Below are 24,940 nucleotides of genomic sequence, written 5' to 3'. Positions count from 1 at the left end.
GTACTTTAAAATTTTTCCCAAAGGTATCTACAATAGGAATATTCTAAATTTAACATTAGCACAGAACATAAACATTTAACGAAGACCCAATTTTCTCACCAATGGTGTTTAATGAGCCATGCTGCAGTTTAATGGGGAATCTTTGCAGTAAGCCCAATATCTGAGTTAGGATGACTCATCCTGTTGTACAAGAATTCTCCAATCAGGATCATTACTTAAGCATTTTGCCATTTTAAAAATGAACATGGTAGACAAGGGTTTGCCTACAAATCACAAAATAATAAATTATTTACATATATATAAATGTGTATTTATTTATATATAAATTATTTATAAATAACTTCAGAGAAAAGCTCAGTGGAGCCATAAACAGCTAAAATTTGGATGAGTCCCAAGAAATCAGCACTTGGAGGTAAAGATATCACTGTGACCCATTAAATGTAACAATTGTAAGGAAAGAGATAATTGTGTTAGTCATGATCACAGTGCACGTAAAATAAGTGGGCCTCACAAACAAATTTTTCTCTTGCTACAAAAATATATGAAACAAATGGTGTCATCTACTATCATTTCTCAAGTTGTGGATCAAAACCCTGAGGGATAATTCAAGAAGGTTTCAAAATGAAGGGTGAATATTCCTGTTTTCTAAGCAGATCAGCAAAGCTGGTAAGAGCGAAAAAAGTAATATTGAGGAGAGTCAACACTGAACATGTGAGAAAGAAAGGGGAAAAAAAAGACGTGAGGAGAGAAATCACATTATGAATCCACTCATTCTCCTCATCACTCTGTGTGGTAGGCTGAATAGTGTCCCCCAAAGATGTCCATACATCTATGTCTGGAAGCTGTGCATATATTATATGTGGTGAAAGAGACTGTCTGAATATACTTAAAGTTGCCTTAAAACAAGTAGATTATGTTGGATTATATGGTTGGATCCAACCTAGTCACATGAGACCTTAAATGCAGAGAAACTTCTTTGCCTGGAGTCAGAGAGATGCAGCTGAAGAAAAGGCAGAAAAGAGACTCAAAAAAAAAAAAAAATGTCAGGAAGATTTCATGTTTGAGAAGGATACCTACAGTGTTGCTGAATGAGTGACTGAGATGCAGGAGATCACCTACAAGGGCCAAAGAGAGATCTCTAGGAGGCAAGGGTGTCCCCAGCTTTCTGTCAGTAAGGAACAGATCCTGTTAATCACCTGAATGACCCTGGAAATGGATTCTTCCTACAGTTTTCCCATAAGAGGCAGCCAATCAACATTTTGATTTTGGCCTTGTGAGACCCAGAGTAGAGAACCCAGTTGAATCACCCGGACTACTGACCCACAGCAGTATAAAAATAATAAGTTTACATTGTCTTAAACTGTTTGTGGTCATTTGTTAAGGCAACCCTAGCAAACCAGTACACTCTGCTCCCCTCTCATAGGAAGAGATACAAAATGAATGGGCAGGTTACGCCTCCCAGCATTTGACTTTTTAATAGGAGTTACTGAGTAGGGATGTGGCTAGAATGACTTCTCATAAGCCACAGTCCTCTCTGCCCCCTCTCTTCTACCCCACCACTGGTAGAAAAGAAGTCACTTAGATACATCCATGTCTTAGATCATGCTTAGCAAGGAAAAACACAGACCAATGAGAAGGCTGTGGTTTGGGAATATGTGGCTATGGGGCCCTATGTGCTGATTATCTTTGTGTGTCACCCTCAGTACAGTTGTCACGCACAACAGATCACTCACTCTGAATGTACTCTTTCATAGCTCATCAGATCACTTTAGCTTCCAGTGTTTACCCCTATCTAGGGTACACAGTTGAGCATGGTCAGCATGAAGAACTGGTGCTGAGGCAGGAATAACAAAGTCTAAACCAGGATGGGAGGTCAGCACAACTGGGCAAACCAAGTCTGAAGAGAGCAAAGCCAAAAGTCATAAAACAGCTTTTAAGCAAGCAATGGCCACTTTTATTTTTCTTCTTTGAACCTTTTTTTTTTTTTTGGTATTTTATAAATTTACTATAATAAGCATGCATTCCTTGTAAGATAAGAAAGGATAAAAGTCATTTTAAAAATTGGTAAAATTTAATGAGGAGATAAAATGTGGAACTCGAAGTCTCTTCCCTCATCTCAGGAAGCAATGCATGAGGACCCTCCTCCCCACACTCCTTCTTAGGACTTCCTCCAGAGTTTCCAGACTACCAAGCCCTTTAGTAGTAGGGCATGTAGACCCTTGTTGTCTCCCAAGTGCTCTTGCTCTGTCTCTTTTTTTTAATACTGAGGAAATTAACCTCTCTTTGCTTCCCTTCAGCCCCTCCAACCTCTCTTCCTGTCTCTCCTTTGTGAACCCATCCCTTTAATACAAATACTGGCCAGGAATATCTCCTTGGTTCCCTTCTCACTCTACCAATTAGTCCTGGGCAATCTTATCCACACCCAGTCATCTTAATTTCCAGTCCATCCCTTTCTCTCTGTCAACAGACTCCCATATCCAGCCACTGAGAAGACAATTCCACTTGGAGTTCTTCTATCTGGGACAAATACTGATTAACCACCAACTGTGTGCCTGACACTGGGTGGGGGTGTTCCCCACTCACTAGTCATACCCAGTCAATCTGCTGCTCTTAGTCTTGAATTACTCAGAAATGACATTATCACCAACCAAGAAGCTCTTCGCTTGTGTTAAAAAATGTTGTGATTTATCTTATTTGCAGTGGGAAGATCTCTGGACTGTAGAGGATATGATATCAAGAGGCAAACCACACTTTGCAGTTCAGTAGTTTACAAGGTCAGTCAAGGAAAGAAAAAGAAAACAGTTTCAGAGGTGCTAAATTACATCAGATACTGCAGCATGAACTCACTTTGTCATATCTGAAATTTTAGCCCTTCTATGGTAATCCTTTCTGGACTGGAAAATAATATAAGAACGTAGAAGTTCGACTGTAGATAAATGCATTTTCTTATGTGAAAGCAGCATTAAAAAACAAAACAAAACAAAGCAAACCCTGAGAAAGAGCTTGCAAGCATTTTAACTTTTCCTCGAACTAGTTCTCTTGAATAAAAAGTTGGTCATTGCTGGTTGTCGGTTGTTCATCTACATATTCACTGATGCCTTTTATAGTTTCTGGCAAGCAGTAGACAATTAATTCTGTTGATTAAATGAGTGAATGAATGAATGACGCCTGATGGTCATGCACCATGTAGCAAACTCCTTGAGGAGCAGACCTCAAGGCAGTTCTTGCCTCTCTTATATTCTCCCACTGTGATCAGTCACTTCCTTGCCCACTCACTCACCTGGAAGCACTTTTTATAAAAATCTGTCTCCATTTCAGTTCAAAATAATAAATTGAACAATTGAATAAATTGAGCTTTTTATCTGTAGTGCCCAGGTAAAAGGTCAGCCTCTGTCCTTTCTTGGCTGTGTTCTAGGAGGGAAGCCACTTCACAAGGAATTCTAAAGCAAGGGGCCTCTGAGGGGCTGTGAAGGGCAAGAGGACCCAACCCCAGTCTGCTACTAGTGGGTGCTCCTGGCTCCTCTGGGCATCTTGTTCTTAAGGAGGCACTCACTTTCCGAGCTGTGCAGATGCTGACTCTGCACTTACACGACCCTGAGTTAAGTGCCATCTTCAGCTCGACTCCCTAGTTGCCTTCCTCCTCCAGGGTTTTGACCTCAGTCAGCCAAGCTGAGCCCTAGAGGGAGCCAGACAGCCTCTCATCCAAGGAAATACTCTCTAAGAAATTTCCAAATCCAATTTGCCACAATGTGCAATGTCTTCGTTAGCACATAAATGGAACGCGGGGGCTGGACGCTGACTTTCAAAACTTCTGCCCTGCAGGTCTGTCTTTGAGTATTGCTGAGAATGAACTGCTTTCATTTAAACAGAGCCATTCTGTTCCCCAAAGCAGTGAGCCAGAGAGGTCTGTCAGCCACAGCTGTTTCCCAGCTGTCCACGGAGCTGTTGAATTGCTTCAAATGATTTTTTCAGTGTGTTCTTGAAATCCCATCCTCAGAACACCTGGAGTCTTGCTTTATCTACTTTCAATATCCTGAAGCATTTATATAGTTGGTTGTCATCTATTATCTTCTCCACTTCTGTTCTGTGGAGCTGATTTTCCATACCTGGGCTTCCAATATCTAAAGACACACCTTTGTGCCAAGGTCTGTCCCAATACAGAGATGATGGTTGGGAACTTGACTCTGATATAAAACCAACCTGCATTCGGATCCTAGCTGTGATGCAAATAAACTTGGTGATCTTGAGCCAGTTACTTAACCTCACTAGGCTTTCAGTAATGTTCATCAGTACAGTGGAGATAAAAATATTCCCTTCTTTATAGAGTTTTGGATGACAATTAAGTGGGATAATTCATGTAAAGGGTCTGGTATGCTGTATCTCAATTAATGGTGGGTATGATTACTGTTATTTATGTCATCAAAATCATTAGACAGTTTGTCCATTATAAGATGGAATGATACCTTCTACCTGCATGTTTCTCCTTTGACCCTCAAAAATTACTTCAAGAGAGAAAAATGGATATTATCAAGCAGAGAAGCAATGGTAACTCTTCTCACAAATGACTCCCTCTCTCACAAATTACTCCTTGAATTTCTGCACTTGGAAAAAGCACCTAATTCTTACTAGGCATTTACTTTCTCTTTCAGAGACCCAGGGTCCCCATCTAAAAATGAGGATGAGTGAGGTTGCCTTTAAGATACTTCCAAAGCTAAAATTCTGTGGCTCTCAGACTTAAACTTCAAAACTAAAGACTGTAGATGTAGAGGGAACATATTTTCCTAATTATGCTGATGGAGCCTATGTGCAGTACTGAAACCAGGAGTTGCAGAACAGCAAGTAGAGAATAATGTCATGGACAAATGACGTTGAGTTTGATTATTGTCTGCACGAGTGAGGAGAAAGTTGTTATAATAGCAAGTACACGTGCCCTCCTTGCCTTGACCCTGACCCTCAGGATTATCAAGTCAGGACACCCCCAAAAGTGTGTGAGCCCAGGGAGATCTTGCCAAGTTTGAGCAGGTCATATTGTCCATGGTCCTATATGGGAATGAAAAACTGCTAATCATAGGGCCATCTCTTACAGGAAAGAAACATGGTTCATGCTTCCTCCAAATGACATGTTATCTTATTCAATCAGGCAAATATTGGCTTAAAGTGAAGAGAGCTCTAAGCTTTCCCAGATTCCCTTTCACCAGAGGGAACCGGGGCCCATGGGGCCCTTCCTCTGTGATTACAAACTGCTTAGACTACCATTGTCTTATCTCTCTTATCTACAGCCACCTTTACAGATTCTTTTTTAAAGATTTATTTATTTATTTGAGAGAGAGTGGGGAGAAGGGCAGGGGGAGAAAGAGAGAATTTCAAGCAGACTCACACTGAGCATGGAGCCTGAAGCTGGGCTTGATCTCCAAATGTGAGATCATGACCTGAGCCCAAACCAAGTCAGATGCCTAACTGTGCCACCCAGAAGCTCCTACAGCCCCCTTTAGACTGGAGCTTCTTGAGGGCAGGATCTGCGTCTGGTTTATTACCCCTTCCCTCAACCAGACCTATAGTACTTAGGACATACATAGCAGGTACTGAATAAATGTTTGCTAAGTGAAATTAATCATCAAAGGAAAACTTGACTATTGGGTTTCATTTTGTGCTTAGCCTAATTGGCACATCACTGTTCTATTTTCAGAAGTAGCAGTGGTCTAGAAAAAAAGAATATTGGACATGCTTTGTCTCCCATCTCTGGCACTTATGAGCCTTGTACATTCAAATAAACCATTTAAGTATTTAGAACCTCAGTTTATTAGAATGGAGATAATTGACTGTGGTGGTGATCAAATTAGATGATATATGTGTACACACTTAGTTAATGGTTGTTATCACTAGATGACATACTCCCAAGCAGAAAAAATCAGATGGAGCTTTTCATTTGCTGCCAATTGGTGGCTTTGGTTTGCTTCTAAATATTGACTCAAGTGCACTATTATTTTGATGGGTAGAATAAAGATCTTACCGATTTTAGAACTAGCTGCAAATTAGCTAAAGTCAATAATATATTTTGATCACATGGCTGTTAGTATCTTGCAAAAACATAATCTAGTTATTTAAGGAAATAGAGGTTCTGGCTTTTGTATCAATCTTTCTCTGTGAAATCTTGAGAAAATTTAAAAAATTCTCTGCACCCAATTATTTCACTTAAATGCATCCTCTCTTCCCAAGAGCACTACATGAAAAATAACTGAAGTGCTATGTGTGGAAGCTGTCTGAGTTCTTTGAAAGAGATACACAATATAAATCTAAGCTGTTATTTTTACTTCTGAGTAAATTTGTTCAAGAATAGTATCTGAGTTTATATGACGGTGTGTTATAGACCTAGGTTTCTGTAAAGGCTTTTAAACTGATACTACCCCAGTGCACTTAATATGGAATTGGATAGATACAGAAAATGCAGTTGAATTCTGTTAAGTGACACTATATACAGGTTTGAAACACACTGCATAGTGAAAATGGCCAGTTGCTCTGCAGTCTTTAGAAGCCTGTTGCTTTCAATGGGAAGTGTGCTGTCTAATATCCTCTGACTTCCTCAGAGGTGTCATTTTTCTCCCCCTGGAATTCAATGAAAGCATAAGAAAAGACCCTGAATATTTCTTCACTGTTTCCCTTCTCCCACAGTAACATTAATACACTACTTCTCTACCAAATACGGTACTAAAAGTAGAGTCACCCAAGTCTGTCCACAAATAACTGCACAAATGGTTCAAGGACATGAACCTTAAGCTATGCGTGAGCAATTTTTTTTCCTTCCGAATGTGGGCATAAAACCATCACAGTCTCCTCCTATGCTGCTTGGCAGATATTAAATGAATGTTGTCTCTGTTCTCTAAGCCAGCCTGGTACTGAAGGAACCACTTTGTACATTACATCGTATTTTTGACTGCAAATAGAAAGTTCTTCAGTTTTCTCTTGAATTCCTGTGCTGAATATTGATAACACCAGTGATGAGAAACCACAAACTTACTGTAGTCTAAAACTCTGAAATGCAGAGGCAGAGCGGGTCAGATGTGAAAAAAACACAATGTATACGACTTTCAAAAGAGGACATGACCTGAGCAAAAGAAATAAATGAAGACCAGAAATAAATATTGAAAAGTGATAGTGAAAGGAAAGTGTGATCAAAGGGACTGAAGGAAAACTAAGGTAAGAAATAAAAACTCTTCTGATTATGACAATGTTGGTAATCATTTCTTCTATGTTAAAGAAAAAAAAAAACACCCAAAATTCTAACCAGAGAATTCGATGACAAATGAAAAAATATGAGACAGCCCTATTAAGTCACCCTTACTGGAGAGGCATTTCTCCAAAAATAACAGTTCTACTTTTAATTATAGGTTCTTGGGTCTGTTAATCAGCCATCTTCCTCAAGGCTAAGCTCGGTGCAAATAACAGACAAGGATTCAGCAAAATGCCCTGTTTAATTAAAAAAGATTTAATTAAAAATATTTTTATACACATGATCAATCACCATTATTTATGCAGATGCTCCTTCATGGTTATTTGGAAAGGTTTTTTTTTTTTTTTCTTTTCTTTTCTTTCTTTTTTCTATATGCTGCTCTTCTGCAAGAACTGCTGTGAAATGAGAAGCACTATGACTGGTAGTTAATACCTATTTTTATCAAAACAGCAGTGCAGCTCACACATCACCCGTGCAGCCGTAACCATAGTAACCCCAAATAGAAAGGGTCTTCAGATTATCAACACGATCAAAGGTAAGATAGTTCATGTGCCTCTGGAATAGTTACACTGAGGCAAACTTTAAAGGATAAAGGTAGCTTTTCTCCCCCCACAACTTAATGTTGAATGAAAATAGTGACTTGCAAGTACAGTATATAAAAACATCTCTCATTTTAGAACACTCTTATTCCCTCAAAGTGTTAAAAGATGAAAATTCAGCTATACATTTCTCCAGTGCTTTCATCTGATTATGCCAAGGAGACAATAATAATCATTTTGCCCAGTTGGGGAAATTGTTACAGGGAAAACTCCACCCTCTGGTGCCCTGCAGGATGAGAAGCCATATTTTGTGTCCATTGTGTTAGGAGGATGGCTATGGTTAGTGGTGACTGTAGACATACATTATATGGGATAAGCTATATATGGTGATTCAGGATATGGATTGGCAGTCCAATTATGAGGAAAAGGAGCTTTTCATTAGAGAAACAGTGGAACTTGTTTTAAAAAGCAGTGAAGTACCAACCCAAACCCAGACCTGAATTTGACTTTATAATTTGTGGTTGGGGTAGGATGGAATGGGGAGGAATGGGTGAATAGAGAATAAAGGCTAGAATACCCATGCCCAATTATTTTGTCTGAGGAACTATGATTTATATAATTCAAATAGATATACAAGCCTTTATACAGCATTTTGTAATGCCTCATGTGACTATAAGAGCAACATCTGAAAGCACAGGGAAACTACATGGAATTATAAATATCTAAATGTATAGCAGATATTACAAAAAAGTAGAGAATCCACATAAAAATAAATATAATTCAATTTTATTTCTCTTTTAAATCTCTTTATATTGGAGATTAACTATGAAAGTGGATGAACAAGTAATGAAATCTGAGAAACCAGTTATTTTATCATGGCTACTTAAGAATGGATACCTGGCAATTTTACTTTCAATTGTAAACAAATAAGAATGTAATGGCAATGTTATCTAAAAAGCCAATAAAAATAAAAAGCCTTAGAAGAACTCATTGTTAGTAATAATGTATTTAATAAGTTAGCAATTTACAAATAATTTTCTATATAGCATTTCATGGGATCTTACAGCAATTCTGTGAAGACATTGGAGGTACTTTCTGTTTTGTTTTGTTTTTATAGTATCTATTTTAAGGACAAGGGAAGTGAGGTTCAGAGAAGTTAAAGCACTAAAATGTAGTGCTCCTTTCACCCATGACATTAATATGGCCTTAATAAGCAGATATTTTCAATATTCAGGATAATCCAGCCACTAGAAGACCCTATTTTGACTTTACTTTTAGGTAACTCTCCTACCCCATCACACACCTATTTTATTTCTAGTGGCAGTTCCTCTGGGAATTGAAAGTTTATGACCCATCCCTAATTGAGATCATTTTATGCAGATAATTTCCTAAGAGCTCTCTTAGATATTTAATCCACAAACATAGGAGCTGGTGACATACTCCCTAGTGTCCTAGCTCACATTTCTCCTCATGACCAATTTGCCCCAAAATTAGAGCGACACCTATCTGTGATTCAAGTAGCACATATTGGGAACTGGGTAATGGAGATTGCCAGGAGATAGCCAGACTGGTGGCATCTCAGAAGGGAGGTGCCTACTGCAAGTGGTGGAAGTCTCAGAGAGCAGTAAGTAGCTTGCTTCACTCTATAATTCACCAGTTTACTGAGAAATGCAAATATTTACCATCGATTCTTATATCCATTAGATCTCTGGACTAGCATCATTAGCATCAACTGGACACTTAGAATTGCAGTTTTGGAATCCACCCCAGATCTAATGAATCAGAATATCTGGAGAAGGAGCCCAGGAATATGCATATTAAAAAACTCTCCAGGTGAGTTTTAAGTACACTCAAGTTGGAGAACTACTGAGTAGAGCAGGATTTACCTCAGCAATTATCTAATTCCTCTAGGAATATATGAGCAAACTAAACCTAGAAAGGCAATGTAGCCACCGGATTTGCCCTGTGAATTAGTAGCAGGAACCGAACTGGATCTCAGATCTCCCAAGTCCCAGTAATAAAAATAATACGGTGTTATGACACTTGTTAAATAGGAGCCGGTTGGGCTCAACATTAGGAAAGCAGAGACTTTGACTTTGTATCTATATTCCTCTTGGCTTCTAAATTCAATAAATGAATTATCATTCATGCATTTAATTTAGGCTCCAGACAGGATAATGCCAGAGTGAATTTTCTAAATTCAATTAACAAGAGCTAGTAGTCTCCTTATGAAAGCCAACATCCAGCGCTCAGGGCTTCATCAAGCACTTGGGATTCTTAGCACACTTTAGCTGCCAGAGTAAGTCAAGATGTGTGACTTACATGTAATATACAAAGTCATTGAATATTTTTTTACTTCATGGCATGTGCAATAATATATTGAGTTGGAAGATTTTCCTTTAAGATCTTCTTGTCACATTTCACAGTGATTTACTAACATGATATAAAAAGTGATTGGTTAATTTTCTCACTTGTATGAAATTTTGAAGAGTTCTTTTTTACGTACATCTATGTACATCCATATAAATGCATAAATGTGATCCACATCGTGCACACTCTGTTTATTTGCTTGGTTTTCATTATCTTTTTTTCTTTTTCTTTTTAACATGTCTCCCTTTTCTTCATCTTTCCTTTCCTAAACTCATATCTTCCTTCCTCTTAACTAACCCAATTTATAATTTAGTATATGTCCTACCAAAATCTCTTTACATCAAATTTTCTTTCTAATAAGAATATAAGGATTTGTAATAGATATTAAATCAGAAGTTTAAAGAAGAAAAAATATATCCAACAGCGAGATACACAATTTTAAAATATCCAAAAGCCAGTTACATGACTCCCTTAAACCTCTCACCCACATGGAGAATAAGAAAGTGTTTCTCTCTAGACTCTAATCTAGAGGTTAAGATTTATGAAGGGAGTTGTTTTGCTACTTGTGAACTGTGAATCCCACTTGGGAGTGTTTGACCCTTATCTCAAGCCTATGAAGAGGGACTTTGGCTAGGCTATCAGACAGCCTACTCTGTGACTAGAGTTTGGGGACACAGTGAAATACTGTTTGATTCTCACCTGAGAAATCTAATGAGCCCAGTTGCTCTGATGGCACCTAATTATCAGTCAAAAAAAATTCCCTTACCTCATCTCTGCCTCTATGTTTTTAGGACTCAGAAACTACATCTAGCAAGTGGTAGATGAGAAGCCTGAGAAAGGATGAAGAACCCAACCACACCTCTTCTCCCAAAGGTGGCAGCCTGCCTCAACGGAAGTAGGGCAGGCTAAGGGAGGTAGGGCAGGGTCTTAAATTAAATTGAGAACTGCCAGTATTACACGGGATTGGATATGTTCACTGCTGAATTGAAGCTCCAATTGCAACTTAAAGACCAAAGGCTTTTATCCAGCGGGTGGAAAAAAAATGTAACCTCACTGAATACTTTTAAAGAATGGGAGACAATGGAATGGAAGAGCCCAGAAATAAACCCACAATTATATGATCAATTAATCTATGACAAAGGAGGCAAGAATATACAATGGGAAAAAGACAGTCTCTTCAACAAATGGTGCTGGGAAAATTGGACAGCTACATGCAAAAGAAGGAAATGGGACAACCTTCTTACAGTATACACAAAAATAAGTGGATTAAGGACTTAAACATGAGACCTGAAACCCTAAAACTCCTAGAGGAAAACAGGCAGTAATTTCTCAGGCATCATCCATAGAAACATTTTTCTAGATATGTCTCCTCTGGCAAAGGAAACAAAAGCAAAATTGAACTATTGGGACTACATCAAAATAAAAAGCTTCTGTACAGCAAAGGAAATAATAAAACAAAAAGATGATCTATTGAATGGGAGAAGACACTTGCAAATGTCATATCTAATAAGGGGCTGGCATCCCAAATATACAAAGACCTTATACAACTCAACACCATCAGCACAAATAATCCAATTAAAAATGGGCAGAGGAAATGAACAGACATTTTCCCAAAGCAGACATAATACAGATGACCAATAAACACATGAAAAGATGTTCAGCATTACCCATCATCAGGGAAATGCAAATCAAAACCACAAGAGGGGGTGCCTGGGTCGCTCAGTCAGTTAAAGTGTTTCCCTTCAGCTCAGTTCACTGTCCCAGGGTCCTGGAATCAAGCCCCACATTGGGCTCCCTGCCTGCTTCTCCCTCTCCCTCTCCCCCTGTTTGTATTCTCTCTCTCTCTGTCAAAAAAATAAATAAATAAATAAACACAATCTTAAAAAAAAAAAAAGCAAAAACAAAAAAACCACCTGCCAGAATGGCTGAATCAAAAACACAAGACACAAGCATTGGTGAGGATGTGCAGAACAAGGAATCCTTGTGTGCTGTTGGGAAGGCAAACTGGTGCAGCCACCAAGAAAAACAGTATGAAGTTTCCCCAAAAAGTTAAAAATAGAATTGCCACATGATCTAGCAATTCCACTACTATTTACCCAAAGAAGACAAAAACACCAATTCAAAGATATGTACACCCCTATGGTTGTTACAGCATTAATTATAAGAGCCAACTTATGGAAACAACCCAAATGTCCCTTGATAGATAAATGGATGAAAAATCCAAGTGTCCATTAATAGATGACTGGGTAATATACAGTGGAATATTACTCAGCCATCAAAAAGAATGAGATCTTGCCATTTGCAACAACATGGGTGGATCTAGAGGGTATAATGCTAAGTGAAGAAAGTCAGTGAGAGAAAGACAAATACCATATGATATGACTCATATGTGGAATTTAAGAAACAAAAGAAATAAACACAGAAAGAAGAGACAAGCCAAAAATCAGACTCTTAACTATGGAGAACAAACTGATGGTTACCAGAGGGGAGGTGGGTAGGGAGATGCGTGAAATAGGTGAAGGAGATTAAGCATATACTTACTGTGATGAGCATAGAATAATATACAGAATTTTTGAATCATTATATTGTACACCTGCCACTGATATAACATGTTAATTATACCGGAATTAAAATTTTAAATGTTTTTTTAAAAATTTAAAAATTAATAATAAAGGAATAGTAGAAAGAAAAAAAGCAGTTTCTTTGGCTATATCCCATGAATTCTGCTTTATATACACATATACGTATTTATCTATATATTAAAAATTAGAATCACATTTTATATATACTTTCCTACATCTTGCTTTACAAAGTCAACAATGCCTCCTGGAAAACTCTCAAGTTAGCTGGATGAGCACTAATTTATCCTCTTTAATGGCTACATGATATTGTGTAGATGTCCTACAACCTTTTCAATAATTCCCTTATTGATAGGATTTACTTTGTTCCTTCTTGCTTTCTTTCCCTCCACTTACAAAAATGTTGCAATAAACATCCCGGACCATATATCCTTAAGAATCCAATATTTTTACTCGTGTGGAACAGATTCCCAGGAGTCAGATCACTGAGTCAAAAGGAACTATGTATTTTAAATTCTAATAGCTGTTGCCACACCACTTTCCAAAAGTCTGTTAATGATTTAAATTTTCACTAGAAATGTGTAACAGTCTACTTTTCCCTGCCTCCCTGCCAGCAATGACTGTTATTTGGTGTTACAATTGTTGCCAAACTGCTAGGGGTAAAATGATATGCTGTTACTTTTTTTAGATTTTTATGACTTCTGGTGAGTTTGAATAACTTTGCACATTTGAACCCCACATTGATTCACTCTTCTAAAAACTTCCTCTTCATAATCTTTGTCCATTTTTTCTGTTATTTATTTTCAGATTTTCATTGTAAAGTGTTCTTTCTATATTAGAAATAGTAATATTTGGGGGCACCTGGATGGTTGGCTCAGGCTCTTGATTTCTACTCAGGTCATGATCTCAGGATTCTGAGATTGAGCCCCACCTTGAGTTCTGTGCTCAGTAGAAAGTCTGCTGGAAGACTCTCTCCCTCTCTCTCTGCACTCCCCTGCTTGCTTGCTTGTTCTCTCTCTCTCTCTAAAATAAATAAGTAAATCTTAAAAAAAAAAAAAAAAAAGAGGAAATAGTCATACTTGGTCCTCTATATTTGAATGCTTTTACCCCAATGTGCTGTTTGTGGATTTTTTTTATGTATCTTTTATTAAATTTGTTTTTTATTTGGTCAAATCTGTCTATTCTTTATTTATAAATTCTGGGTTTCCATTCTTTTTTAACAAGAATTTTCCTATCTATTGTTGGTAAATAAAGATTTACAGATTTTCTTGCAGGAGTTGTTTTACTTCATTTTCTTCATTTTTCATTTATATTTTAGTTCTTCTAAACATATTTTGTAAATGGTTACATAAGTCCAATTTTATTATCCTCTAAATTGTGCAAGTACCATTTGTTAAATAAATAATCCTTTCCCACTGGATTTAAATACCTGTTAGCTGTATATAGCCCTATCTATCTATCTATCTATCTATCTATGAATAACTCTTTTTATAAATAACTTTTATAACTATATGCATAATTATAAATTTTTGATTTTGTCAAATTCTCATTTATACTGGCATCTGTTTATGGATCCTTTATTCTTTTCTACTGATCTGTCTAATCCTAGGCCAATACCATATTATCTGATTATAATAGTTTTGTAATATATTCTTTTATCTGGTTAGGCAGTTCCCCTAATGCTTTTTTTTTTTTTAAGATTTATTTATTTACTCATGAGAGAGACACACAGAGAGGAGGCAGAGACACAGGCAGAGGCAAAAGCAGGCTTTCCACAGGGAGCCCGATGCGGGACTCAATCCCCTGACAGAGATCATGCCCTGAGCCAAAGACAGACACCCAACCACCGAGCCACCCAGGTGTCCCTTCCTTAATGCTTTTATTCTACTTCATAAACATTAATATAATTTTGTCCAGTTCCAATTTTTAAAGTATTAGATTTTCATGAGAATTGCATTAAAACTTTATATTAATTTAGGAAAAGGTGGCATTTTTATTAAAGCATTCTTCTCATTACCAAGACAGTGAGCTAGGACAGGTTACTGTCTTGCTCCCCAAAAACTCAATGATAGAGGAAGTATACAGAGAAAAATGGAATTGGCACTAAGAGATAAAAATAATAATACCAAGAAAAGCCAAGAAATCTCCAGGAAGAAGGAAGGCTGTTTTGGATTGCTGCTTGTGGAAGGAAGGTGAGGGAGGCTGGAAGGTACAACCTTCAAAGGGCTGCTATGCACAGCTGTGAAAAGATAATTTAAAAAGTTTAAGCTCCACCCTTTTGACTCACTTGGATTTCCATGAAGTAATTATTACTCAGCTCCTTGCCACAGAAAGCATACACAATTGGCTAGGCACTAAGATAGGTGTTCATGGGGGGTAATACCAGGATAGTACAAAAGATCTTCTAGCATGAGAAGGGGATGAAACCCTTCAGCATTCTCTTTCTCTACAAATCCTGGGGCTGGTGGATTACTACTAGAATTTCTCCCTAAGGGTCTTAATTAGCCCTAACTTGAGAAATTGGCTAATGTAGGTTTCTCAATCTTGGCACTAGTAACATTTGGGGCCAGATGTTTCTCTGCTGTGGAGGGCAGGTCTTGACTACTCCATTCTCTTTAATTTATCTATTCAGTTGGTTACTTGGAAAATCATGTTTTTTTGTTTTTTTGTTTTTCCCTGTTCTTGACCCTCCTAAGATTTATTATAAGGTTTTTGTTCAAATTGTCTTCTGACAACTTCAGGAATTTATTCCATGCATGTATGTTCCATTTGTTCTGACTGATCTTTTTCTCTCAAGCTGCTGAAAAGTCACGTTGTGTTTTTATTTTTCTTTATTGGCTTATGGAGTCTTAAGACAAGACTGTTTGTTGGGCTACCCTCCAGAATAGCAGTCCTGTAAGTACCGTAAGGTAGACCAATGGTAATAGAAACCCCTCAAGCACCTGGAGGAGGCCGTTCCCTCACCCGATAATCAGAGACACCAAGTTTACTCATGCAGGGTCAAACAGGGCACCATACTTCCCCCTTTCCCATCACCAAAATCCATGTATTCCTATCATTCAACCTTTGCTGAGGATTCACAGCTTTCTAGTCTCTATCAAAAAACATCTCTGAAGCTAGTGCATAGGTGCTCATCTTATTCATGACAGAGAAAGCTCAGTATCTGTTATTTCTGTGGGGGCCGCATAGAGCCCAAGACTTCGCCAGCATTCAGCTACAATGTAGACATATATTTGGTTTTAGCAAAATCAGGTAAGATGGAGAGGGTAAATAAAGGGCAAAGAGGTCAAGTTAAGGTCACATCTTTCCTGGAATCTACTGTTAATCTTCATGAATTTTTTTTAAGATTTTATTTATTTATTCATTAGAGACACAGAAAGAGGGAGAGAGGCAGAGACACAAGCAGAGGGAGAAGCAGGCTCCATGCAGGGAGCCTGACGTGGGACTCGATCTCGGGTCTCCAGGATCACACCCTGGGCTGAAGGCAGTGCTAAACCACTGAGCTACAGGCTGCCCAATCTTCATGAATTTTTCAAAGGGATTATAATGCTATTTTGACATTACTGTCTTAGGGCTAGGTCATTCATCACTAAACCTTAGTTTACTCTTTTTATAAAATAAAGGTGTTGGATTGATTCCTAAAGTCTCTTTCTGCAAAAATGTCTTACAGTTCTTTAATTTTAAATCACTCCTTATATCATCTAAAAGCAATGTGTCGACAATTGTCTGGATCTTTGGTTGAATAGGATGGCTATAAAAAATTTTATGAGACAACTTGGGGAATTTAAATCTAACTATATATTTGATAACATTTAAAATTACAATAGTTTTCTATCATTGCTATAACAAATTATTGCAAACGTGGTGGCTTAAAACAGCATAAATGTGTTATTTTTCAGTTCTGTAGGTCAGAAGTCTGATAGGAGTCTCATTGAGATAAAACAAGGTGTCAGTAGGGCCGCATTCCTTTCTGGGGGCTCTAGGAGAGAATCCATTTCCTTTCCTTTCCAGTTTCTAGGGACCACCCACATGCTTTTTTTCATAGCCCCTTTCCTCCAACTTCAAAATCAGCAAAATTATATCTTTCTGTGCTTCTCTTCCATTGTCACATCTTCCCCTTCAAGCTTTTAGGGACCTATGTGAGAAGATTGGGTCTACCCAGATAATTCAGGTAATATCCACACTGCAAGGTCCTTAATTTAATCACATCTGCAAAGGCCTTGTGGCATCAAAGTAACATATTCACAGGTTCTGGAGGTTAGTACCAGGAAATCTTTCAAGGACCATTATTTTGCCTACAACAAAAATTATTGTTAATAATTTAGGTGTGATGATGACATTGGGGTTATGTTTAAACTACATGTTTAAAATGAAATTTATTATGGCTGTTTTATTTGATCAAGGATCCAGATAAGATCAGCATATTCTTTTTATATTATAAGGAGTGGATTAAAAAAACAATATAGATTTGAAGAATACTATTAAAATGTCCATACTACCCAAAACAAGCTTCGGATTTAACATAATCCCTGTCAAAATAACCAACATTTTCCACAGAAGTAGAACAAATACTCCTACTTTGTATGGAACCACGAAAGACCAAATAGCCAAAGATATCCTGAGAAAGAAGAACAGAGCTCTCAAAACTAAACACATAGATAAATGGAACAGAATCCAAAAATAAACTCATACTTTTATGACTAATTAATCTATGATAAAGGAGACAAGAATATACAACGGGAAAAAGTCTCTTCAACAAATAGTGTTGGGAAAACTGGAGAGCTACATACAAAAGAATGAAACTGGTCACTTTCTTACAACACACACAAAAATAAACTAAAAATGGATAAAGGGCCTAAATGTGAGACCTGAAGCCATAAAACTCTCAAAAGAAAACACAGGGAGTAATTTCTTTGATATCATCCATAGAAACATTTTTCTAAATATATCTCCTCTGGCAAGGGAAACAAAAGCAAAATTAAACTATTGGGGCTACATTAAAACAAAAAGCTTTTGAACAGTGAAGGAAACCATCAACAAAACAAAAAGGCAAATTACTGACTGGGAGAAGATACTTGCAAATGATTTATCCAATAAGGGGTAGGCATCACAAATATATAAAGAATTTACACTTCAACACCAAAACCCTACAAATAATCTGATTAACAAATGGGCAGAGGACCTGAATAAACTTTTGTCCAGTGAAGATATACAGATGGCCAACATACACATGAAAAGATGCTTAACATCACTAATTATCAGGGAAATGCATATCAAAACTCCCATGAGATCTCACCTTATACCTTCCAGAATGGCTAGAATAAAAAAAAAAACATAAGAAACAGCAAGTGTGGATGGGTATATGAAGAAAAAGGAATCCTTGTGCACTGTTGGTGAGAAGGCAGATTGGTGCAGCCATTGAGGAAAAGAGTATGGAGGGTCCTAAAATAAATAAAGATAGAAACACCGTATGACCCAGTAATTTCCACTACTGGATATTTACCCAAAGAGAACGAAAATACTAATTTGAAAGGATACATGCACCCCTATGTTTATGCAGCATAATTTACCATAGCCAAGATAGGGAAGCAACCTAACTGTTGATAATAAATGGATAAAAAAGATGTGAGATACACACACACACACACGCACACACACACACACACAAATAGGATATTAGTCAGCCATAGAAAAGAATGAGGTCAGGCAGCCCAGGTGGCTCAGTGGTTTAGTGCCGCCTTCAGCCCAGGGTATGATCCTGGAGACCCGGGATTGAGTCCCACGTCAGGCTCCCTGCATGGAGCCTGCTTCTCCCTCTGCCTGTTTCTCTGCCTCTCTCTCTCTCTCACTCTGTGTCTCTCATGAATAAATAAATAAAATCTTTTTTTTTTTTTAAATGAATGAGGTCTTGCCATTTGTGACAACATGGATGGACCTAGAGGTATTATGATAAATGAAGTAAGTCAGACAAAGAAAAACAAATAGCATATGATTTCACTTACATGTGGAATCTAAAAAACAAGACAAAAGAACAAACAAAGAATCAAAAAAAAAAAAAAAAAGCAGAAACAGACTCACAAATACAGAGAAAAAACTAAAACTGGTGGTTGCCCAAGGGGAGATGGTGAGAGATAGAAAAAATGGGTGAAGGAAAGAGGCAGGTACCGGCTTCCATGTGGAATGAACAAGTCACGGGAATGAAAGGTACGCCATAGGGAATATAGTCAGAGGCACTGTCATAGCATTAAATGGTGACAGATGGTATCTACACTTATGGTGAGTATAGCATAATATATGGAACTGTTGAATCACTATATTTTACATCTGAAACTAATATAACACTGTATGTCAACTATAATAAAAAGAAAATCAGAAATTTGAATGTAGACTAGGTGCTAGATGATACTAATGGATTATGGCAAATTTTGTAGGTTTGATAATGGTTACATAAGAACAATGCCCATAATTATAGAAATGTATACCAAAATACATGTGGATAAAATGACAGTGTCTAAGACTTGCTTTCATATATTACTATCTGTTACCTCTAAAAATATTATATATTTGTGTTTTATAAAAGCAAAATTACCACATTACATATATTATGCTCCAGCTATAGCCATGCAAATCACAAAAAAATATTAGTTGGTCAAGGGAGCATTCTACTAACCAAGTATGTAGATTCATGGAAATCCATTACTGCTACTAAGAAAACAGGCAAAAAAGTGCATGTCTTACTTGCTGAGGGTAAAATGGCCTCATCTTAGTATATGGTAAAAATAACAATATATTAATAGTGGTAATAATAATAATTATTATTATCTCATTTAATCCTTATAAAGAACCTTTAAAATAAGTCCTACTATCCTCATTTTATAGATGGAGAAACTGAGGCTCAAATAGGCCAGACAGAATGTGGATTTAAACAAAGACCTATTCCACTCTATGGTCAGTGCTCTTAATCAATATTCAATGACTATTCTATTGATTCAGTAAATATTTATTAGCCCTGTGTAAAACTCAACAGGATTTTTATATTTTGAGATCTATAGATGCTTTCTTAGATCTAGTCATTAAGTATCTTCTGATGATGAAGATAAAGAAATATGGGGTACCTGGCTGGGTCAGTTAGTAGAGTATGTGACTCTTGATCTTAGGACTGTAAGTTTGAGCCCCATGTTGGGTATAGAGATTACTTAAAAATAAAATCTAGAAAAAGAAAGAAATGGATCCTATTAAGTACTATATATATTTTGACTTGCTTAATTGGAGAATTGAACTAATAATTTACATGAACTAGATTTTTAAATTCTAAACTTAATGAGAAGAATTATAAACTATACTTTCCCAATTGGCTACACAGGTAGTCTCTATTTACTTCTTCGAGGTAAATATTTATTTCTGATATTGAGTCCACCCAATTTAGGGCCATTAAATGTGTCAACATACTTTGGAACAGGGGTAACATAATATAAATGTCAAGTTTCTTGGATTTCTGACAAGCTCTATAAAACAAAACAGTAATGGGCATTAAAAAACAACTCAGATTGTCAGACTTTAGGAACTTGTGATTTATGTTTCTACTAAGGGAATAAACACAGTTGAGACATTTGGACAGGAACTTATTTAATCTGTTTCTCTCAAGTCAGAGGTTGCAGTATTTATAGTTTTGAATGGCACATATATGATATTTAAATCATACAGAGTTAATCTTGTTTCTCTTTGCTTTGATTCTGAAGCATGGGTGAAGCTAGTTTATGGGTTATTATGTGCTACAGCAGAAAAATAAGACTGGAAAAAAGAGACATTAGGAAGAAAATTTCAGACATACTAGTTCAAAATCAGAGAAATAAAGTGCCTATATTTCACCAAAATGCCATAATTTGTGCAGTGCATTGTATTTGTGCTTAATTTTTCTACTCAATTTAAAATTGTTGTGGTATTTTTATTAGGGATCATATTTTTGTATGTAATATTAAAAAGTTGAGCTCATTGAAATTGAGACCAGAATGTTGGTGGCCAGAGGCTGGGGGGAATGGGTAGATGTTGGTCAAAGAGTATCAACTTCCACCCATAAGATTAATAAGTTTTAGAGATCTAAGATATAGCATGTTAATACAGTTAACAAAACTATAATATGTACTTGAAAGTTGTTAAAAGAGTAGATCATTAATGTTGCTACCACACACACTGCATGGGTGCACACACACACACACACACACAGAGGTAATTGTGTGAAGGGATAGAGATGTTAACTAACTTTATTGCGGTAATCATTTTGCTATATATATGGGTATCAAATCATCACATTGTATACCTTAAATGTACATATGTCATATGTCATTATCTCAATAAAGGTGGAAAAAAGCTCTCATGTCTATATTGCTCTATAGCAGTACGGTCTGACAAAAATATAATATAAATTACATGTGTAATTTTAAATTTTCTAGTAACCACATTAAAAAAGTAAAAAAATGGGTAAAATTAATTTTAATAATATATTTTAACTCAATATGAAATGAGTCTTATAATTTCAAAATGTAATCAACATAAAAATTATCAATGAGATATTGTACTTTCATATTAAGTCTTTGAATCTACGGTGTATGTTACACTAATAGCCCTTCAATTTGGAGTAGCCACATTTCAAGTAGCCATATGTGGTTTGTAGCCATCATATCGGACAGAGCAATTTTTGAGTAAGCCCTATCTGAAGTTACCTAAATCAGGACAACCATTTTCTTGGAAAAAATAGGACAAGTCTATGAAGTAAGAATTATTTTCTAGTTTTAAATACTGGACTAATACTTCTGGAGTTCAAAATAGCACAGCTGTATTTGAGTCTCAATGCAGCTGCATCATATAAAATGAAGACACTTTAATCCAAATAGGAAACAGAGAAATTGATGAAGTGAGAAAATGCACAGCCCAAATGTGCTTGAATGAGTGGCTTCCTGCAGACCTTGAAAGAAATCTCAGCCCTGTAAATACCAGGATGGGTTTCTGGCATCTTCTGAATGATTAATACTTAATGTAATGTGCTGAGTTTTTCCTTTTCCTAAAGGAAGCTCCTATTTTGAACATCTTCCAAACTAAAAAACAGCAACAACAAGCCCCCCCCCCAAAAAAAAACACAACAAAAAACTCCCACACTATTATAACTGCTTTTGCAGCTCTACAATCTATGGCTTGGTGCTCTAGAAAATTTTAAACCAATGACCAACTGGTAAACATGGGGAAAAAATATTGGCTGCATGGCCAGACACAAAGAAAGACATGTATTTGTGTTTTAGTTGAACGTATCCTTTTTGGAGGACAGAAACCAGCACTGCCACTCAGTTGGAAGTTCAGCCATGTGCATGAGTTCTACCCTCATCTTGAGTCACTGTCCCTCCTGGGGTCATGAGACTCCAAATCTCTAAGAATGATCTGGAATACTAAGTGCTTCACATTCTATTTGAGAAAAGATCCCCTTTCAAGCTTCACACTTTACTCCAGCAGTTTCTTTCACAAATGTATTAATTTATTAATTTAATATGTATTTATTAAGAATCTGTTGTTCTAGATACTAAAAATATAAGAGTGAAAAGTGGGGGAAAACAAAAAAAACTTCTTCATAGGGGACAAAAAATAAGGAAATAAATAGTAGATCAATAATGATTAGTGCTGTACAAGAATGTAAGGCAAGGAAAAGGGATGGGCTGCATCACGATTTTAGTGTGACTGTGTAGCAGAGGAGACAGGGTACAATTTTTGATAGGATGGTTAGGGAAGGTCTCTGAGGTAACATTTGGGCAAATACCTGAAGAAGGCAAGGAGGGAGAAACAACAAATGCAAATGTGCTGAGGCAGCAACATTATTGATGTGTTGGGTACACCAGGACTCCCAAATGTCTTTGTACACCTTAAGGACCTCTCAATCTCACCTAGCCCATATATAAAGGGACATTTCAGACTTATCAATAAAAATCCACTATCTTGGGTAGTCAAATTTACCAAACTGGGAGCCAAGTCAATGATGAAAGAGACAGGAGGATAGTATAAGGTCAGAGGGTTCCCTTACGGGCTTTAATCATTTGTAAATTGAAGAATATTAACCAAAGCAACATTTCTAGTTGTTGCCATATTGTTTGTCTTTTCTTTTTTCTTGAGCAGACTCATTGACTAAGCCGTCTAAGTACTTCTCTCCTCTCCTAATCCTGCCATTTACCATACATGATCTCTTTGGGGGCTCTGCCTTTAATCATCCACTTTCTGTTAAGTGCTGTTGCTGACCTTTACATCATCAGTAGGATCTTTGTCAGTGAGGACAAGAGGAAATTAAATCAATTAAATAATAGTCAAATCATCCTAACTGGAGGTAAACTGAAAATTGGCTGAGGAGAGTCAAACATGCAAGAAGAATTAGGTTTAAGTCTAAATATGTGTCTATAAACAAAAAATATGAATAGTTAATAAAACCTAGCTAAGATTTAGCTAAGGCTAAATGAGAAAGAATTAATTTAAAGAAGGCCAAGAAAAGTCAGACCTGGGGAGCACAGGTTTTCTTTCATAAATTAGTGAGTCACAATAATTTAGACAATAAATGAATAATTGTGGGGTAAGATTAACGAGGTGTTTTAAGGCTGTTGAAGATCTTAAATTGCAGAGTAGGTTCAGCGTGTTTTAATATAACAATTAGCCCAGTAAAAGAAGAAAGCTTTTTCCTGTTCACATGTGGGTCTCTACTACATAAGATCTTCTCTAACATTTGCTGAATCAGTGTTGGAACCCAAGAATGCCTGAGTGGAGGGGCTTTGGGTTGATTTTTAACGTTCTTTAAAACAAAAGCTTGTTTTAAAATGAAAACCAATCTTATAGAAATAAGAAACAGGGAATGTTACAGCTGGAAAGGGCTCTAGTCAAAACTTTTCATTTTACAGATGAAAAGTCAGTTTCTTCATCTGTAAAATGAAAGGGTTGGGAGAAATGAGATCAAATATCTTCCACTTCCAAGAACGCATAAAATCTAGAAAGGCTAAATGGTGCCCAAAGTTGCACAGATTGTCTGTGCCAGACTTAGAAAGTAGATTTGGTTCCCAGGATTCACTTCATGGCTATGAGTCAATTCTGTTTTTTTTTTGTTGTTGTTGTTGTTTTGTTTGTTTTTTTAAGTTTAGTCAGCCCAATTGTTTGACACAATGCAGATAAATACCCATCTTACCAAGTTGGATTTATTTTTCTATTTCAATCAATTTTCCTGTGTCATGTAAACATAACCTCAGGGATATCACCAGCCACAGAAGAATTAAAGCTTTAACAAAATACAATTGTGCTTGGAGCTGACTGAATCACTCAGTAGGATGCAACAAACTTGGCCTTTGGCACTAGGATGGAGAAACTATGGATACAATGCTTTTTAACATGCAGATTTGTGCAAAGGTGACATGAAATGGGACCTGACCATTAAAAGCAAAATGTCAATATATGGGCAGAAAAGACTAACCCTACATAACTAGAAATCACTAATAGGTTGAAAATATCTCATTTTGAGTTCATGCTTCCCACCGCTACCATGGAACTTCTACATTTCCCTGGAGCTGTGAGAGTGTAGCATGAGATCTTCCAGCAATGACCTGGGAGTTGAGTCATCTCTAACCCTGAAGATGGAGCAGTCTGTACCTCTACATGACTCTGGGGCTCTGGTCCTCTAATCTACACCGTGAGTTCTTAATCTGAGACCTACTTTTATTTCTTTTTTTTCCTACTTTTATTTCATCTTCTTCCAGGAAATGAGTCAACATCATGCATTAAAAGATTATTTTTCCTTTTTCATAGCATAAACCAAAAAAACAGATAAAAAACTTGGAAAAATATTTATAACTTCTATTATAGACAAAAGGTTAATATCTCTAATATGTTAAAGTCCTCTAAAACTTGAAAAATAAAAATTAACAACCCTACTAGAGCAAATCCATCTTATAAATGGTTCATTTTCAGAAAAAAATAAAAGCACATGTCTCTTAAACGTATGAACACATATTTAACCTTACTCATAATAAGAGAAGTATTAAGTCAAACCAGATGGAGACATAAATCCTCACCAACTATATAAGTAAAAATCCAAAACTGTGATAGAATTCTGCATTGGAAAAGCTGTAAAGAATAGGTATATGTTGCTGGTATAAATGCAAAATCACACAAACTTTATGGAGAAGAATTCGGCATCTAGGAAAATTACAAAT

At 36.7% G+C, this 24,940-nt stretch overlaps 1 protein-coding gene and 1 long non-coding RNA gene across 18 annotated transcripts in view; one reads left to right on the top strand and one right to left on the bottom strand.

The window, feature by feature from the left end:
* Positions 1-12,756, top strand: part of LOC144293770 (uncharacterized) — a 69,455-nt gene extending 56,699 nt beyond the window's left edge. For 5 of the 8 annotated variants that reach the window (XR_013361044.1, XR_013361058.1, XR_013361047.1 and 2 more), the window contains 4 exons: positions 2,701-2,774; positions 7,041-7,194; positions 9,472-9,600; positions 10,929-12,756. This is a non-coding gene — a long non-coding RNA (uncharacterized LOC144293770). Of the gene's footprint in view, positions 1-2,700; positions 2,775-6,882; positions 7,001-7,040; positions 7,195-9,471; positions 9,601-10,928 lie in introns of those variants that run through there. The other 3 variants (XR_013361048.1, XR_013361051.1, XR_013361052.1) reach the window with 3 other exon arrangements.
* Positions 1-24,940, bottom strand: part of SLC9A9 (solute carrier family 9 member A9) — a 654,903-nt gene that overhangs the window by 369,991 nt on the left and 259,972 nt on the right. The window lies entirely within an intron of this gene.

This window comes from Canis aureus, chromosome 22 (assembly GCF_053574225.1).
Source record: "Canis aureus isolate CA01 chromosome 22, VMU_Caureus_v.1.0, whole genome shotgun sequence".
In the NCBI taxonomy this organism is placed as follows: domain Eukaryota; kingdom Metazoa; phylum Chordata; class Mammalia; order Carnivora; family Canidae; genus Canis; species Canis aureus.
This window is presented reverse-complemented; position numbering and strand designations above follow the sequence as displayed.